Source organism: Halichoerus grypus, chromosome 4, assembly GCF_964656455.1.
Source record: "Halichoerus grypus chromosome 4, mHalGry1.hap1.1, whole genome shotgun sequence".
NCBI lineage: Eukaryota > Metazoa > Chordata > Mammalia > Carnivora > Phocidae > Halichoerus > Halichoerus grypus.
This window is the reverse complement of record NC_135715.1, coordinates 71,223,959-71,241,659: the sequence shown is the minus strand read 5'-3', so window position 1 is coordinate 71,241,659 and position 17,701 is coordinate 71,223,959. Positions and strand designations below refer to the sequence as shown.

The 17,701-nt window shown below is 47.5% G+C and overlaps 1 protein-coding gene across 9 annotated transcripts in view; it reads right to left on the bottom strand.

Annotated features, from left to right (window-relative positions):
* Positions 1-14,966, bottom strand: part of SLC7A1 (solute carrier family 7 member 1) — an 86,035-nt gene extending 71,069 nt beyond the window's left edge. For 3 of the 9 annotated variants that reach the window (XM_078070511.1, XM_078070510.1, XM_036080407.2), the window contains exon 1: positions 14,690-14,966. The gene's annotated coding sequence lies outside the window, so the exon portion shown is untranslated. Of the gene's footprint in view, positions 1-6,525; positions 6,607-14,422; positions 14,446-14,689 lie in introns of those variants that run through there. The other 6 variants (XM_036080409.2, XM_036080406.2, XM_036080410.2 and 3 more) reach the window with 4 other exon arrangements.
* Positions 14,967-17,701: the final 2,735 nt, after the last annotated feature.

The window sequence follows — 17,701 nt, the reverse complement described above, 5'->3', positions numbered from 1 at the left end:
TCCCAAAGAAACGGTGCCATCATGGGGTTTTATAAAGGAAACAAATGTGGAAGGCCAAAGGCAGAAACGACCAAAGGGCACGGAGCACAGGCACGGGTCAGTCCCCCCCAAGGCCCTGACCCCATCGTCACCACCGCCATCCCCGGAGCTCCCAAGAAGGTCCAGTCTTGGCTCACAAGTGTTTACAGAAGTGATGACAACTTTCAAATTTTATAGAAAAATGTAAATGATGTTTCTATATGCCATTTGACAGAAAGACTTCTCATAAGCATATGAATTAAGGAACCCAGGCAACACAGCAAAAATAAAAATCATATACACTGAATTTAATAACACTCTATTCCCTTGGCTTCTCCCCCTGCCCCTTTTTCTCCCCTGTGAATAGGTGCAAGAATACCACTCAGATCAAGGAATTTCAGAGGACTTCTGGAGATGTTCACAGCATTTGCAGTGAAACATGGGAGAATAGGACCATATCAAAGCTTTCTGAGAAACTGTCATGCTTGCCTTCTTTCTTAAACTTTAAATGCCCCGATGCCAACACGTGTACTAAGGACAAAGCCTCTAACCGAATGACTATCAAAACAAGTTCTTCCCCGACTATTCAAAGGCAATTCTCTCCCCTTGGCCAAGCCCAGCGCCTCTGGGAGGCGGACGGGATCTAAGCCTGAGCACCCATTTCACCTTCAGCCATCCATCTCTATCTACAACTGCTCAGAACCAACACAAGGAAATGCAAGGGGGCTTCAACACCTGAGCGTCCACCCAAACACATGCCCTCCTTTGCTAAGTGGCATCCTGGGTTAAGGTCTTCTGAGCAGGGGACATGGAACCTCGCCTCCCATTCCCACTCTGGCACAGCCATGCCCCATCCCTTGGCACGTCTCCCCCTGTCCCTTAATTAGAAAGCGCCTGACATTCATCTCTTGCATTAAGAATTTCCTGACTAAGAGAGAACAAGTAGGAACCTCTCCTGAGCCCATTGCACCACTCCCCAGCCTTCTGGAGGCATCGCTTTGCATGTTAATTTACACCTACTCCTTTACCAGCAAAGTAATAACACATGTATGTGCAGCCTCTGGAACTGGATTTCTCACTTGGCAGAAACCTCCCTGATGGCTGAAGCTTAACCCTTAATATACCAACCCTGATATAAAATCTATAGCTCACATTTATTGAATATCAGGCAATATTCTAAACTCACTTGATATACTTAATCCTCAACACAGTCTACAGTGTGGGGGAACTGTAACTTTCCCCACTTTTCAGATGGGGAAACTGAGGTACAGAGCTGCAGATGGTCACATACACAGACCTTCTGAAATGGGGAGGGTTGCCGGCCTCTCTGCTCAAGTATCCCAAACCACAGTGGTTATTTACTTCTTGCATCACCTTTTATGTTGTTCTGCCGCCTTCCTACTGCTAGGGCGTCGGCTATCACTTCTCCCCAGGGTTAGAAGCCCCACCTCTGCAGTCTGACTTACCACTGCCTATCTGCAGTCGGCTGTAAACAGATAACAGGCTGGTCAGAAATGAGTACACCAACGGGCCCCCACACCCCTTCCATCCTAGGCGCCCTGAAGCCTATGGGCTCTGGGACAACAACTGCTTGAGCTCTTGAAAAGGTATCTTTTGAGCATCTACTCAATACCAGGGACTCCTCCAGGTACTGGAGCCACAAAGACAAATGGGCCCAGGCACTGTCCTTGGGAGCTTAGGTCTCCTTGATTAGTTCCAGGTTCTAGCACTGGACAGATGCCTGCTCATCCAAGAGAATCCAGGAGCTGGTTAGAAATGCCTACCCCAGACCTGCTGAATCAGATCTGCATTTCAGGGAGATCCCCAGGGAAGGATCTGTGTGTGTGTACTGGTCTAGGTAGTTTATAGCTTCCTGAAGTTTGACCTTAGGCTATGAAAGGCGCTATTACATTATGTGAGTTATTTAACTTACATACTTACTGAAATGCATCCCTTTTCTTTCTCCTTAATGCCTGCCCTATTACATCTGCCCAATCCACATGTGTGTGCCTACCTCCATGATTTCTAGACAGTGATGGAAGAGTAAAAGTAATAAGTAAGGGACATATTGCAAAATACATCCAACATACACAATACAGTCGAAGTCTCTTGCTTTGTGTGCTACAAAATATGACATGGTTAGTCTCGTCCCTAGGTTTAAATTTTTATTTTATTAGTGTACAACTGCATCTGTAGGTGCGGGCCTCTTGTGATGTCTAGACCTAGCAGGGCTATGGCTTCAGGCCACAGAATTTTAAAGGAGCCTATATCCATGCCCACACGCATAATACAGTGGGCCATAAAGTCCTATTAGCTCAAGAGCAGCTCTTGTCTAGTGGCAAGAGCAATTCTAGGGACACATGGGTGGCTCAGTTGGTTAAGTGTCTGACTTCAGCTCAGGTCATGATCTCAGGTTCTGGGATCGAGTCCCGCATCGGGCTCCTTGCTCAGCAGGGGGCCTGCTTCTCCCTCTGCCTGCCTGCCACTCCCCCTGCTTGTGTTCTCTCTCTCTCTGACAAATAAATAAATAAAATCTTAAAAAAAAAAAAAAAAAAAAGCAATTCTAGAACAAGGGGAGAGAACCACAATTTCTGAGTCATTACTCATTTGAACTTGGGGCAGTGCTGCTTGCTCCCACAAAGCATCAGGATGGAGGGATCACCCCCCTCCCTCTATCCTTGCTCCCACTGTCTCTCTAGGGCAAATGGTATTTCCTTCATCTGCACAGTCCCATACCTCGCTGGAAAGAGACCCCTGCAGGGGAGCCAACACCCCTAAGAAGCTCCAAACCTCCCACCAGCTCAAAGGCTCTCTGGGGTGATTCAGCAAGAACTCCCTTGCAGATCCTCAAGGCAATACAGTTAGCAGCCAGCCAGAAGTAACAGGAATGTGATGGGACTTTCTGCAGAGTATGTTCTCCTCCCCAGCCTCTGCCCTCACTCAAAATCACCCAAGAAATCTAGGGTGGCAATTCCCTTGCCTGACTCATCAGACCACAGACCTGACAGAGTCTTTCAGTAATTAGGCCTGAATCCTGCCACAAACTACACCTGATAATTTCTAAAATTCCAACTGTATCCAACTCTGAGACCTGTGAGACATTCTTCCCAGTTCAATTCAGATTACTCAAAGAATTAATGAGTGTTCTTGCCTAATATCACCCAAGATTGCCCTCTAGAAAGAAAGAAATGTCTTCCAACAAGTGTTTTTTTTCTGAAACAAAACTAGCTACTACAAATTTGAGGTTATAGATTTATGAGGGATATGTTATGCAATTACAGTTACAGATTATCCCCTCTGTCACATAATATTAACATATATAAGAGCATAAAATCAAGTACATGAGGATTCTTCTCTAATAGTATCAGTAGTGGTGGTAATATTTGTTTCTTACAGATGAATTTTTCAAAGACTGTAAACTAAGTACTCTGAATTCTTACAATAAATTTATTATTATTGAGAAGCATAATAAATAAAAGAAGTTTACAAGAAACAAGGACAGATATTTGTACAATGTTTCAACAAAGTAGGCAATTTATCTTGTTCTGATTCTGTTCTGTTACTATGCTCTTGTCCATAGAATCAATTCCCTTGATTTACAATTGTTTTAAGAATTATATACACAGGGGCGCCTGGATGGCTCAGTCAGTTAAGCGTCCAATTCTTGGTTTCAGCTCAGGACCCATGAGACCTCGGATTGAGCCCTACATGGGACTCCATGCTCAGGGGGAGAATCTCTGCCCCTCCCCCAACTTGCTCTTGTGCTCTCTCTCAAATAAATAATTCTTTTAAAAAAAGAATTATATACACAGACTTGTTACCTAAAAAATATTTATTTTCTAAGCAAGAAAAAATTCAAATGATTCTCAAGCAAGATTTAAGTTTATGTAAAATCCATTCAAACTTTTCAAGGAAAACTATTTAATGATATGGTTGCTATTACTAATATTTTATTTTCAATACTGTTCAATTTTAATCCATCAGATTTGAGAGTCCAAAATTAATATTTCTATTATAGTATCTTTTCTCCCTCTTCTTCCCACAAATTCTTAACTCTGAAAGGCTCATTTTTCAGATAGGTTCTGCCTCAACTCACAATAAATAAACTCAAAAAAAGACTTTTCAAAGTGCTAAAATTAACAAACGTTTGGGCCATCTCTGAAAAACCACACATAGCCTAACCAGGCCACCTTCAAAATCACCAGCACATGAGGGAATGAAAGACAGAGTCCACCCTGTTTGCATCAGCAGGAAACCACACCAGGAACTCACACAGGTCTTGCCCTGTGTCCCTCTTCAACTTCTTGGGAATCATCACCAACAAGAATGTCCACTTCAGTTAGAAACCCTCAAATCACCACGAAAAGAAACCTCTATCCCCGACTGCCTTTGTCCAAACCGGTCTGGACAGAGAATTCCTCCCATGCCCCAGCCCAGCAAACCTGAAATTTGGGCCACCAAGGTGGAGTGGCAGGTGGGTTCGCAGGCTGGCATGCCCAAGCCTAACAGTGTTTACAAACTGCAAGTTGCCACCAGGACTTTTTTTTTTTTTAACATGCAACAGAAGGGGCACCTGGGTGGCTCAGTTGTTAAGCATCTGCCTTCGGCTCAGGTCATGATCTCAGGGTCCTGGGATCGAGACCCGCATCGGGCTCCCTGCTCCGTGGGAAGCCTGCTTCTCCCTCTCCCACTCCCCTGCTTGTGTTCCCTCTCTCGCTGTGTCTCTCTGTCAAATAAATAAATAAAATCTTTAAAAAAAAATAAAGCATGCAATAGAAAAGAATAAAAATTATCAGAATGCACCGCAGGTACAATAATGGGTAATGTTTCATGCAAACTTTCATTTTAATCTATAGATATGTATGTCCCTGTGTGTGTACTCGATCACGGTGTAAACTGATTTGTTCCTGGGGACTGCAGCCGCAGGAGACTGAAAGCCGCCACCCTCAGGAGAACCAGTGTGTGGTGCCACCAGCCTGATCCCCAACGGCCCGTAGAAAGCCTTCCCAAAGACCAGGCTTCTAGAACCCCGCTGTGGACGGCATGGTAGAAAGGCTGCCAACACAGCTCTGAAAACTAAGTGCCTGTGTCCTTGTGAGAGGAGTGAAATGATCTCACCTAGGACAGGTATAGGTGGCTGTAACATTCACCCTCCCCGCAAAAAACCACCAAGACTAAAGCCATTTTCAAAGGTAACCTATACTGCAGGTAAGGATGAGAGCCGTGTTTTCAAAGAACTTATAAATTAGAAATCAGGACAATGTACAGCCAGTGTCTCATGGTAGTATTAATACTCAAAGATGAGACATCCTGGACAAACCAGGCAAAAATTGTCAACAACAGGACAGGACGAGCTGCTCCAATGGTACATCGGCTACAGAGTATGTGAAAAAATATGATTTTACCCCATCTGTGAAAGTGCCTAATAGCCAACCCAGGAAAAATTTAACATTCTGATACTCTAATTTCAACAGGAGAGGATTATTCCAGAACTAGAAATGTCAAAGTCACTCAGTCACAGTATGATTTGTACCAAAGTACAAAATGTGGAACATATTTGTACCAAAAAACAAAATAAACCCCAAACTGAGATGCCAGGGCAGAAGTACAATAGAAACTTAAAATAATTTATTGTTCTTTCCACCTGCCAAAATATTACTATTTAGTCCAAGAACATTCCTCCTTTAAAATACTACTGTTTTATTGGGCCACTTGGGTGGCTCAGTCGGTTAAGTGTCCGACTCTTGATTTTGGCCTAAGTCATGATCTCAGGGCTGTGAGATCGAGCCCCACATCAGGCTCCACACTGGGCCTGGAGCCTGCTTACGATTCTTTCTCCCTCTCCCTCTGCCCCTCCCACCCCTCCCCAATTGCACTCGCTCTCTCTAAAAAAAATAAAAATAAAAAAGTATTATTTTACTATGAAAATACTCATTCAACAAGTATTTGTTGAGCACTATTTTAGATGCTACATACAAATCAGTGAACAAACCAAAGTCCAATTTTAACAGTGTTTCCTTTCTGTGCAAATATATATATCTCAGATAAGATAATACTGAACACAGAAAACTACATCCAGACTTTACTTTCACTTTTAACAGCAAAGTTTTTCCCATAAGATCAAGTATTCTTTGAAAATGCCATTTTCGGGGCACCTGGGTGGCTCAACTGGTTGAGCATCAACTCTTGGTATCGGCTTGGGTCATGATCTCAGGGTCGTGGGATCGAGCCCCACCTTGGGCTCCAGACTCAGTGGGGAGTCTGCTTGGTATTCTCTCCCTCTGCCCCTCTGCCCCCCTAAAATGAATAAATGAATCTTTAAAAAAAAAAAGAAAATGCCATTTTCATTGGCTACGTAATATTCCATCCTGGACGGTATCATAATTTACCAAAAGATGTTTCTAAATGCTTACCACAAGACAAAAACACAAACAAGAGACATAGTTCAACATAGCATGAAAAACCTAGATTTAGGACCTTAGGTGGGGGAGAAAAATACAATCTTACCAAGTCACAGAGCCTGGGAAGTGGACACCAACGCACAAACACCTTTGTCACCACGTACCACATTAAGGTCTCATTTGTGAATCTCCCTTTATAAGCCTCACTCCCTCTTTGATCCAGGAGAACATTGTCTGCACAGAACAATAGGTTTTCATTTCAATTTCCCTTCTTTTCAGGAAAGGAAATGTTTGCACTTCAAAGGGTTTCTTTGAAGAGCAGCCCTCCGGTCCTGGCCCATCCAGGTTAGGAGTTCCGTGGCCTCAGCAGGGTGTCCACAGTCTGGGTGGCTGCCCACCGTGTCACTCTCAAGGCCAGCTCCTTCAAGGAGAGGGTCTGGTGCAGGAGAAGAAAAAATAAACACATGGAAAAATACTCGAGGCTTTTGATCACGCCCTTCAGGAGCCCTTTTTCACACATAATGTAGGTTTACAGCTCAGGGAAACTGAGGTATAAAGGATGGGGAGCCATGGAAAAGGCGATAGCAGCTTCTTGGAACAAAACCATTCCAGATCCCAGATTCACTCAGCGAAGACCCTTTCCAGGCCAGGAAAACGTGAGCTCCTTTCAGTTATCGCTGGTGATGACAAAGAGGGCAGTCTGGATAAATGAAATGCAGGAGCAAGATCCACACTTCTAGAAAAGTTTTAAAACCTTCCCCTAGGAACTTTTCGGTAGCACAGTCACTGACAAAGAGCAAAATTCACAATTTAGAATTTCACCTCCCATTTCTCCACTGGCCTGCTAGCAGGGGTCCAAGAGGTTCAACAATAGGTAAGCCTAACAAGCATGTTAAATAACCACAAGATATTTGCCAAGAGGCCAGCGCCATTTCTCTGGATTGAGGCCCATGCCCATCCTCCCTCCTCTGCTAAGTCTAGGAAGTCAGGGGTATATATCGGACAAGAGAGGACCTGCAACATTTCAAGTCTTGAACAAGTTCTAGGTATTTACTAATGATCTCCACCCTCCCCAACCCCGAGGTGGTTAAGTTCACCTGCTCAGGTGGGCAACCGCTCAAGAGGTGGGCAGGGGCAGGAAAAACGCTCCCCTCTCTCTACTCCAGACAGGGAACCTACTCCTCCCCATTGCCCAAGGACAGCATGGGCTCCTGCCCTGCGTGTCTGGGATGTAGGTCTGGGTGACCAGGTCACCCTGAGTGAAAGCCTTCCACACCCACCTTTCTGCAAGCCCTTTACCCAGCCGGGTGCTAAGCCTCTGCTGGAATTACAAATGATTTTTATTTTCCCGTTCTCTTATTTTTCTGTAGTTTCCAAATTTTTCACAATGAGCATTCTAACTTTCAGAAACATTTTTTCTTAAAGAGGCTTATGAGATAGAAATTTAGACCATAGTTCCTTTGAAATATCCCCTCCCGCACACACAAAAACTTTATATGTATACATACATATATATATATATATATATATATGTATATATATATGGCTATAAAGGGCATTATCTGGACAACTGAAAGTCGAATATGGACTGTGGACTGGATAACAATGTGAATCAATGTTCAATTTCCTGATTCGGGTATCATACTGTGGTTCTGCAAGAGAACATCCTTATTCTTAGGAAATACACACTGAAGTCTGTAGGGGTACAAAAAAGGGCATGATGTCTTCAGCTTACTCTCAAAGCATTCAGGAAAAAATGCAAATAGGTGTGTGCAGACAGATTGGTGAAGCCATAGATACCTACATAGAAAGAAGGATAGAAGGAGCAAAACACAAACACTGGGGGAATCTGAGAAAAGGGGAGAGAGGAGCTCCTTGTGCTGCTCCTGCAACTTTAAGTTTGAAATGTTATGCAAACAAGGCAGGAACAGTGCGGGAGAAGAGAAGAGAGGCAGGAGGGGTCCCTGCTCCACCTGCTGGCTTCACAGCCCTGGCTGCTACCCAGGCTGAACAGCCCGCCTCAGCACACTAGGGAAATCAGCAGTCAAGACCTGGGTCCCCAGAAGGAGGCTGACTGGCCCCATGTGAAGTTCCTGGTTCCCACAAGACGCCCTGCAGAGGGCTCTCCCAGACGCAGCCCAGATGGCTAGACATGCAGGAGTGAAACAGGGCTCCCCCCGTGGCATGGGCAGCAAGTCCCACATCCAGTTCCGCTCTGGTGACCAGGATGCGGAACCGCGACCCAGGAAGCCTGCGACCCAGGAAGCCTACGGCCCCGCCGATGTCCACCACACGCACGCCAGCTCCCGGTGTGGCCGCCGCCCCGCACAGCTGTCCGGGGGCACCGGAGCTCCAGCTGCGCCAGGAGCACAGGGCTCGGCTGAGGGCACGGAGGGAAGAAAGCGCTGCGTTCCAGGCCGGCAGGAGTGCAGGAAAAGCAGGGTGCTGTCCAGCGGCGCGGCTCCAGGGCTCACTCAGAAACAAGGGGGGCGTGGGGCTGAGCGGCTGCAGGGGTGCAGGCTGAAATCTCAGGCCTGGCACTGCCCGCTGCACGGGGGGTGCCAGAAAGTCCCAGGGGAGGCTGGCGCCTGGCACAGGCTGCCACCCACAGACCTAAGGCACACGGACGCTCAGGACTCAGAGCCAGGCCCCTAGGGCTCAAATCCTCGCTCTGCCACTTACTGCCCAAGTGCGTGCCTACAGGCAACTTGCGTCACTTCTAGGGCTTCTGCTTCCCATCACTCAAAATAGTAGTGCCAACCTCACTGGGCAGCTGTGAGGATTACATGAAAACATAAAGTGCCAAGCACACGGTGAGTACTCAGTAAGTGCTGGTGAGTCTTGATCTTACCCAGCCGCAGGCCTCTCCTTTCCTTCCTATCTGATGTAATAGACTCTGGTTCACGGCACTTGATAGACATAAGAAGATAGACTTCCAAGTGACTTTAAGATAGACGACAGTGACAACACTGTGATGAAGTAACAGGAAGAGTGGCTAACAGTGGGTTTGCTCCCTTGCCTTCCCACTGCTGCCCCAGGTGAGATGCCCACCACCCCTGCCCCAAGGCACTACGAGACCCTCTGTTGTCACCTCCAGGAAGGGATGAAATAAGGTGAAAAACAGAGGGGGCCCTAAGTGTTTGGCTTTGGTTTCTAAACCCAAAGCCCTCAGGGTAATTTGGACAAAATATGTCAGGATGAGTATAATGAGGGTGGATAAACCGCCCCAAACACACACACGCACACACACTCTTTCTCATTCTTATACACGCACACACAGACACACACTGGCAAGCACTAAGAATGGGGCCGTGAGCACAGCTTTCCAGAGGAGTGGCTAAACCCAAAGTACAGATCTGAGATCTAAAGGAACCTGACACACCCAGGGAGGTCCCTGGTCCCCAAAGAGTTTACGGCTTCAAGGTCACCGAGGCAGTCAGACCCAGCACAGCCCCAGAGACTGTGGTTCCTCCCGCTATGTCTCCCTTCCTCGTTGTGGCAAAAAGGCCGCAGAATGCCCTCCATGACCTTAACTGTAAAAGATCAGTGCGAAAGACAGCCCTCCAGGTCTAAAGGGGACAATGGTACAGCAGCTAGGGTCACATCCACAGATCCTGGACCTGGGTCAGCATATGCCTCAGAGGCTCAATGTCCCCCCAACACCTTGGCACTACACCTACCCCCCGCAATCTAGACACAATTCCAAGGGAAAGGGACTCTATTTGAACCCTTTGGCAAAATGGGATAGCAAAACAAACTTGTTATAAGAATTATTTTTCTCTACACCTAAACCAAAGAACTGAGTTTTCCTTCCAGTGTAATAGTTAACATTTATTTTAAGCACTCGATATGTGCCAGAAGCTGTGTCAAGTACGTACCATAGATTACCTCATTTAAATCCTCTCAATCCTACAAGGTAGGCAGGAGAAGCCGATTATTAGGTAAACAATATGGAAAAGAATTTAAATGTGATAAATACATTAGGGAAGGCACTTATCCTGTCAGTAGACCCCACTCGGGGACCCAGCCCTTTCTGCATGAGGGGCCCACGGCATCTCCTGTGAAAGCACAGTGCATGATCCATGCAGAACTCAGGCTGACCACGCAGGGCAGAGGCCACTCCCTTGCAGCCCAGAGCCAGCACTGCGAGTTGCTCGCTACAATACAGAACTCGCTCTGCCTAGAGCATACGGAGGGTAGGACCCACTCCTAAACAAATGGGAAAGGATGTGCTTGTTCTCACAATCAAGAACGTTATCTGAACAAACATTGTGGAGAAAGCACTAGAGCAGAAATACAGGATGTTAAGGAAACAAAACTGTCCATGCCCTCTGTGCCTCCAGAAAAGGGAAGAACAAGCTGACGATCCACTCGGGAGAAAGGGAGAGATGATAGAGAAATATGCACAGCCCAGGTAAGCTGTGGGACATTCTTTCTTCCACCTTCAGATAAGTCCACCTGGCAGGAGCTTTTAAAGGCTTCCCTGAGGTTGATTTCTGGTTGTCATAATCAGACTAGTAGACTGGTAACAGAAAGAACTTACTTCATGAAAGAAATCTAAATGTATTGATTCGGTACCTTTACTTATCCAAAGAATACTATGGAATTCACAGTTTGTGAGCTTTGTTACTGTGAGGCTGAGAGAGAAGGCTTCCCCAGTCTATGGATGGAGCAAGTCTACGGGGTTGAGAAAGTGTGAACGCCTCTCTGGTGGCTGCCCACAGAGCAGCCAAGCCAGGACGCCAGAAGCCTACAGCAGCACTGTTCCCAGCACTCGTACTACTTGTCCTCAGCTCCCCAAAGCAGCCTCCTTCACCTCAGGCTGCACTGAAGCTGGAAAGGCCCCTAACCACACACAGCTCTAACTCATTTATGCTGTTTGGTTCACCAAATGTACCATCTGGCAGTCCGAACCGTTACTGACAATCAACAGAGGGAAAAAGCCAAAGGAAAGACATTGGGTGTGGCAGGATGGGTCAACCCTATGCCAGAATCTATTCCAATGTCCAGAAATGTCTTTCCTACAGCTGGTGCTCCTGGAAGGAATGAATCCGAGGGCTAAGGTCACCAGCCTTACTCACAGCTCAGCCAATGCCACAGATCTGAAGGAATGCCTTCAGAGTGGAATGAACATAATTAGCAGTCCACCGAACTGTTTTATCAATTTTTGCCCATTCTTCTGACTCACAGGTGGTAAATGCACTAAATCTCCCATGACAAATTTGGACGCAGTTTGAACAAGTGCAGGGGTGCTTCTTTTCAAAGCTGCTTTGAGTTGGGGGAAGTGGATTATGGAGAAAGAGGAGAGAGATGCCCCTCAAGCTTACTACAAGGCTGTTAATCTGCCATGAGAGATGGTACTCCTCTATTCTGTGGCTGGAAGAGATCTAAATCCTTGTGGTGGATAGAACCTTCGCCTGGGATCCAATGCCAGTAACCTAAGGCACAAGAAACCCCTGGAAGGCAGGTGCCTGAAGGCCCAAGAATGAAAAAGGAGGTACACCCCAGGTGGCAGAGGGTCCCCACCCTGGCCACGGGACAAACCCACAGCCAAGGTGCCTACTGGAAGGTGGCAGGGGAGCACAGGGAGTCTGCAAGCACCAAGAGATCCCCAAGTTAGGTGTGAGGAAGCAAGAGAGCTAGGAAGCCACCACCCTGGGGCAGGTGGCTACAATGCAATCATGTACTTGAGAAGGGCCCCTGAGAGGACAGATCTAGTTCAGCCCTGACCCTGGAGGATGGAAATGTCTACAAAAAAGTCACCTGTGACTTTTAAGAGTCCTTCCCAACATGCTCATTCCTCCACCTTCCCATCTCGTTAATACAAAATGGCAGCTCTACTCCTTGGAATCATATTGGACCTCTTTCACACCTCACGTGGAATCCCCTGGCCAAGCCTGTTGAGTCTCCCTTTAAAATCTACAGATGGAACAAGTAGTTGCCTACAGGTGGAGCAGAATTCAACCACCTCACATCTCTACCATTTCCACCCAGCCCAAGCTGCCATCACCTCTCATGGAAATGACATATGGCCACACTCTCTTGTGCACGAATAACCTGGAGTTGGATTTCATTCCAGACTTAAGTTACAAGTCTGAACTGGTCTCCCTGCTTCCATGCCTGCCCACTTCCCCTGCCTCCAACTCTTCTCCATGCAGCATTTAAAGTAATCCTCTGATGGTTCCCCACCTCATCCAAAGCAAAAGCAAAGTCCTCATGGTTCATGGGATCTGCCATCGACTGGAACAGGGCAGTGGTAGAGACAGGCCCCAGGCCTGAAGAGACCCATCATATAGAAAAACACTAGGGTCCCATCCACAGGTCCTGCTTGGAATGAGGACCAAGAACCAGGTGCAACGATAAACAGCTACAAGATGCATCTGGGTTACAGGAAAATGTTTCTCTCCATTACTTATTCCTATTTCAAATTCCTCCCTAGGATTAATAAACCAATACCTCCAAATACATAGTTAATAATGAAAAGGGATTAATCCAATTAGACATAATGCTGGGCTCTCCAACATAATTACATATTTTTACTGGTCTTAGTAGAAAAAAAACTCCAGACTAGAACAATCAATAAACATGTACTTATACCAAATGTAATTAACATGTGTCTTAGAATTCAAGCTCCCGGAGGTTGGCAATCTTGTCTTCCAAGCCTTTTCCTCTAAAGCAAATAATTATATGCATAAGAGCACTCATGTGGCTCAAATCCAGATTCAAACAACTGCATACATTTCTGACCTCTATTTTTTGTCCTGTTTAGTCAGAACTCCTTTGAGACTCTTTAAATTTATCTATAATGATTAACATGATGGTAATATGCTAAACCTTTGAAAACTATTTTAATCCATTGTTGACTTTGCCCCCTAACTTCTTTTTTGATTGTGTGACTTAAATAAGACCTTTTGTTTTAATGACAGAAGGGTGTGTTCATATAAAAATAACGATAATTTCCACCGAGACCAACTAAAAATATCAGGGGAGTAAATGTATCATGGTTTCCTATTATCTGAATCAAACATAAAGGGCAAGAAATGTTACTATTAACTCCCAAATAAATTACAGTTCAAATGAAAGACAATTAGAAAATTCAGCCACACGCCAACATACATAGTTCTGCTGGTCAAATTTTAAAGAGCACATTTTTAGGGAAATATACCAGGGACTAAAATCCCAACCCTCTCCTCCTGTAACTAAATGTGGAATAGAACACAACTCTAGGTTTCTTTCTAGGAGAGCCCCACCGCGTGTACTGGGAGGTGCAGTTTTCTTCCTGAAGGCACATGTTTCTACTACCCTAATCTTTCAAGTCAAACACCACGTATCTGGTTCCCACACCCACTGAAAAGGGGAAGGAGCTAAAACAGTACTCTGTATGTAGTAGTACTCAGCACAACGGCTGCTCCGTGTACACACAGGTTTAGAATGCCTGCCTGGCCGACCCGGTCTGGGAAGTTTTCTACTTCGCAGAGAGGACACACTGGGAAAAGATGGTCTTTATTAAGCCGGAAGAACTTCCTCTCGCTCCAAACCATCTGGAAGGCTTGAAGAACTCAGCCTTCCCGGGTCAAATCGGGTCACAAGGAAGCCCACGTAGGGGGGAACTTCCCCAAAATCACCCTAGAAACTCAGACAAGAGGTGTAGGCGCGCCGGGGCGCGACAGGAGCTCTAGGGAAGAGACATGGGCGCCGCTAGCAGGTTGCGGGGGTGCGCCGCTGTCCCCAGGCCGGCCACCTGCCGCGGGACCACCCCCGCGGCGGCAGGGCGGGCTCCCACCACGGCGATGACACATCGCGGACCTCGTGGCGGGGCGGGGTGCTCTGCTCCGCGCCATGTAAGGGCAGGCCTCCGGATGCCTCCCGGCCCGGCCCGCGTGCCCGCTGCCGCTCCCGCCCCCTGCCCACCCCGACCACCCCAAGGGTCCCGGCGCGGGGTCGCTGGCGGGCGCGCGCGCGGCCGGCATCACGGCGGCGCCAGGTCGTCCACGCTTACTCACTCGGTGTTGCATCATGCACCACGCCGCGTCTTCAGGGAACCAAAATGGACTCCGGTGGAGGAGACAGCCGCATGGGCACCGGCCCCGCGCGCACAGCCCCGCGCCCGCCCTGCCCTCGCCCACCCCGGAGGATGCCAGCGCCCCCGGCGCCGGACCCTCGCCGCTCCCCGCGCCGCCCTCCCGCGGCCCCACGCGCCTCCGGGGGCCCCTCCAAGGTGACCCGGACCCGGGCAGCTGCCCCGGCGCCGGCGGGGGCCGGACACTCACCGAGGCGGCGGGCGGGCGGCCGGTGGCAGGATGCGGGCTAGTCCGCCGAGGGGCTCAGGCACGCGCGACTGGAAGGACGGCCGCTCGGACGGAGGCGCGGCGCGCGGGGAGCTGGAGCGGGAGCTGCGGTTAGCGGATGCCGGCTGGCCTCGCGCCCCGCCCAGCAGTTGACCTGCGGCTCACACCTGCCCGCGCCGACTGAATGGAGCGTAGAGGGCGGGCGGACCCGGGCGCCGGGTTTCATCAGCCGCGCGCCCGGCCCCCGCCCCCGCCCCTCGCGCCCGCCCCGCGGCCCTGGCAGCCCCGGCCCGCTCGCGCGCGTCACCGCCGGGCACCAATGGGAGCGCGGCGCGGCGGCGGCTGCAGGGCCCGAGGAGGTGGCCGGGGCGGGGCGGGGCGGGGCGTCTTCGCGCCCAGCGCCCAGACCTGGGGTTCCCCCGGCGGGCGGGCGGGCGGCTGCTCCTGGCGCCTTCGCTGCCGCCCCGCCCGCTTGTTGCCATTTTTCCGCCAATAGGAGCCGGCGGCGCGACTGCATCCTCCGGTCCTCTGACAGCCGGGACCGTGCGGGCCAGGGCTAGTGCCGCAGGCTGGGCAGCGCTACCCAGAGCGGCGGGCCCCAGCGAGCTGAAACCGAACTCGCCACCAGTGTTCCTTTTCCAGAGATAAAACATCTGGGAGGCACTTCAAGGGTTGTTTGTTTGGTTTGGTTTTTTTTTTTTTTTTAAGTAAATCTCCATTTCTTTGTCATTGGATTATTATTGCTATTCCTTTGTTTTTAATAAATAACTTATTCTTGCCCCTCCCTTGTCAGGAAGGGCCCTGAAGCCTGAATCGGCCTGTGTCACAAGCACACCTGACCGGCTGGCTAGTCAAAGCGGCTTACTTCCAGAGTTACTTTCCCCTAGACGGCAAAAACTTTAGAACCGAATCCCACAGTGCTCACCTCACAAGCTCCCTCTTTATTGTCTCTCTTTGCTGCAAAAACCCACACAAGAACCACAACCTATAGAGATCCAGTAATCTGTGCCACGGGAGACGTGAGCGGGTCATAGATTAATCCTGCCAGCCTCCTTCTAACTTTGTTAAAAACAAACAAACAACAAAACAAAACAAAAGCACAGAGAAATAATAGCGGAGTGTTCGTGGCCTCTGAATCCTCTCCACACCTTCCAACCGCCGCCCCCCAACACACAAACACATACACGCAAGGTCCTTGGTCAGTAATGGGGGCTCACTGTCAGCCACTGGATATGAAACCGTCTTGGAACTACACTAGCAGTTTATAAAATACATAACTGCATGGTGTTAGCTTTAGAAAGGTTTTAAGGAACACAGAAATGAGCTAATATTGGTAAAGCACTTTGAACACTGTCAAAATGAACAGTTTGGTGTCATAATAAGCAGCTAGGTATGTGCTGTTTTAAAACAAATTTCAGTTTCAATTGTGCAGTGATGAAATGATGCCCTGGAGTTGCATTATGAAGGTCTCCTGTGCTGGAGCTTTTCCTGAATCCCACACAGCCCCCTTCATTTGCTGACAAAGCCATCAAAAGGATGTCCCCCTTCCCACAGAAGGAAGCCTGCTGTGATTCAAGGACCTCCTCTTTGCTTTTGCACCAGATCTGGATTAGAATCTGAATTCTACCATTTCATTTGCTGTGTGATCTTCTGCAAGCTATTTCATCTCTGTTTGGGAGTGTATAAACCTTATATTCTTTTTTTAAAAAACCTTACATTCTTATCAGAAGTCTATCCCTTAGTGTTTGAAATATGATTGTGGGATTTTTTTTTTTAAAGACTCTTGGCAGTAAAATAGAATTCAGTGGGTTGTAGAAATGCCCTGTTTGGGCAACACAGAGAGGGAACATAGAGTTAATGTGTAAATTCCGAGAGCAAGTGCTCGAGGCCCTGATGGGTGTATGGGGAGAACTTAACCAAGGGGACTTTTAGCACTGTGTGCAGTTTAGCAATCCAACCCAGCAGGTTTTGTCTTCAGGAAGACATTAGGAGAACCTCAGTGATAAGGTGCATAAGCAAGCAACTTCCTGGCAAAAAGGATTCAGTGTGAGCCAGGGAAAAAAATGATTACGCTCGAAGTCTCGGCAAAAAGTTAGGGGAAAAGCTTTAAAAAAAACTGGTTGAATGTTTTAAGTAAAGCTAAATTTCAGGCAGATTAGGATTTATTTGCATGGCAGGTCCAGAGGGACTGTGAGTGACAGGCAACCTTGATTAGAATCAAGGAGCAAATGAGCCATGATGTCAAAGACCAGTAAGGAAAGGAGATGCTAGCATTTAGGCCCTGGAAAGCACCTTCTAAGGTTAAGCTTGACAGACCAAGTCCCAGCCTAGCACCAACCGGCAGCATGGGGGGTACAAACAGGCAAAGAATCAGAGTCAGACAGATGTGGTTTTCAACTCTACCTCTACTCCTGGCCTAGGTAAATTGTGTCTCTCCTCTCTCGGCCTCAGTTTCCTCATCTGCAAAATAGGGAGTTAACTACCTGCTAGATAGGCATAACTTCATGGTGACAATGAAAAATATATAGTCAGTAAAGCTGAAGAAAAAAAGAAAAATATGTGTAAATATGGAACAGAAAAAGAGACCCCAGAAATAGATCCACAAAATAGCCAACTGATCATTGACAAAGGAGCAAAAGCAATTCAACGGAGAAAGGATAGTCTCTTCAACCGATGGTGCTGGAACAACTCGACATTCACATGCAAAAAAAAAAAAAAAAAAAATCACAAAAGTTAACTCAAAATAAATCATAGACCTAAGTGTAAAATGCAAAATGAAAAAATGCTACAAGATAATAGAGGAGAAAACCTAAGTGATCTTTAGGTTTAGTGATGACTTTTTCAATACAACGCCAAAAGCACAATCCACAAAAGAAAAAATTGATTAAATTGGACTTCATTAACATTAAAGCCCTCTGCTCTATAAAAGACACTGTTAAGAGAATGAAGAGACAAGTCATGGAATGGGAGAAAATCTTTGCAAAACACATACCT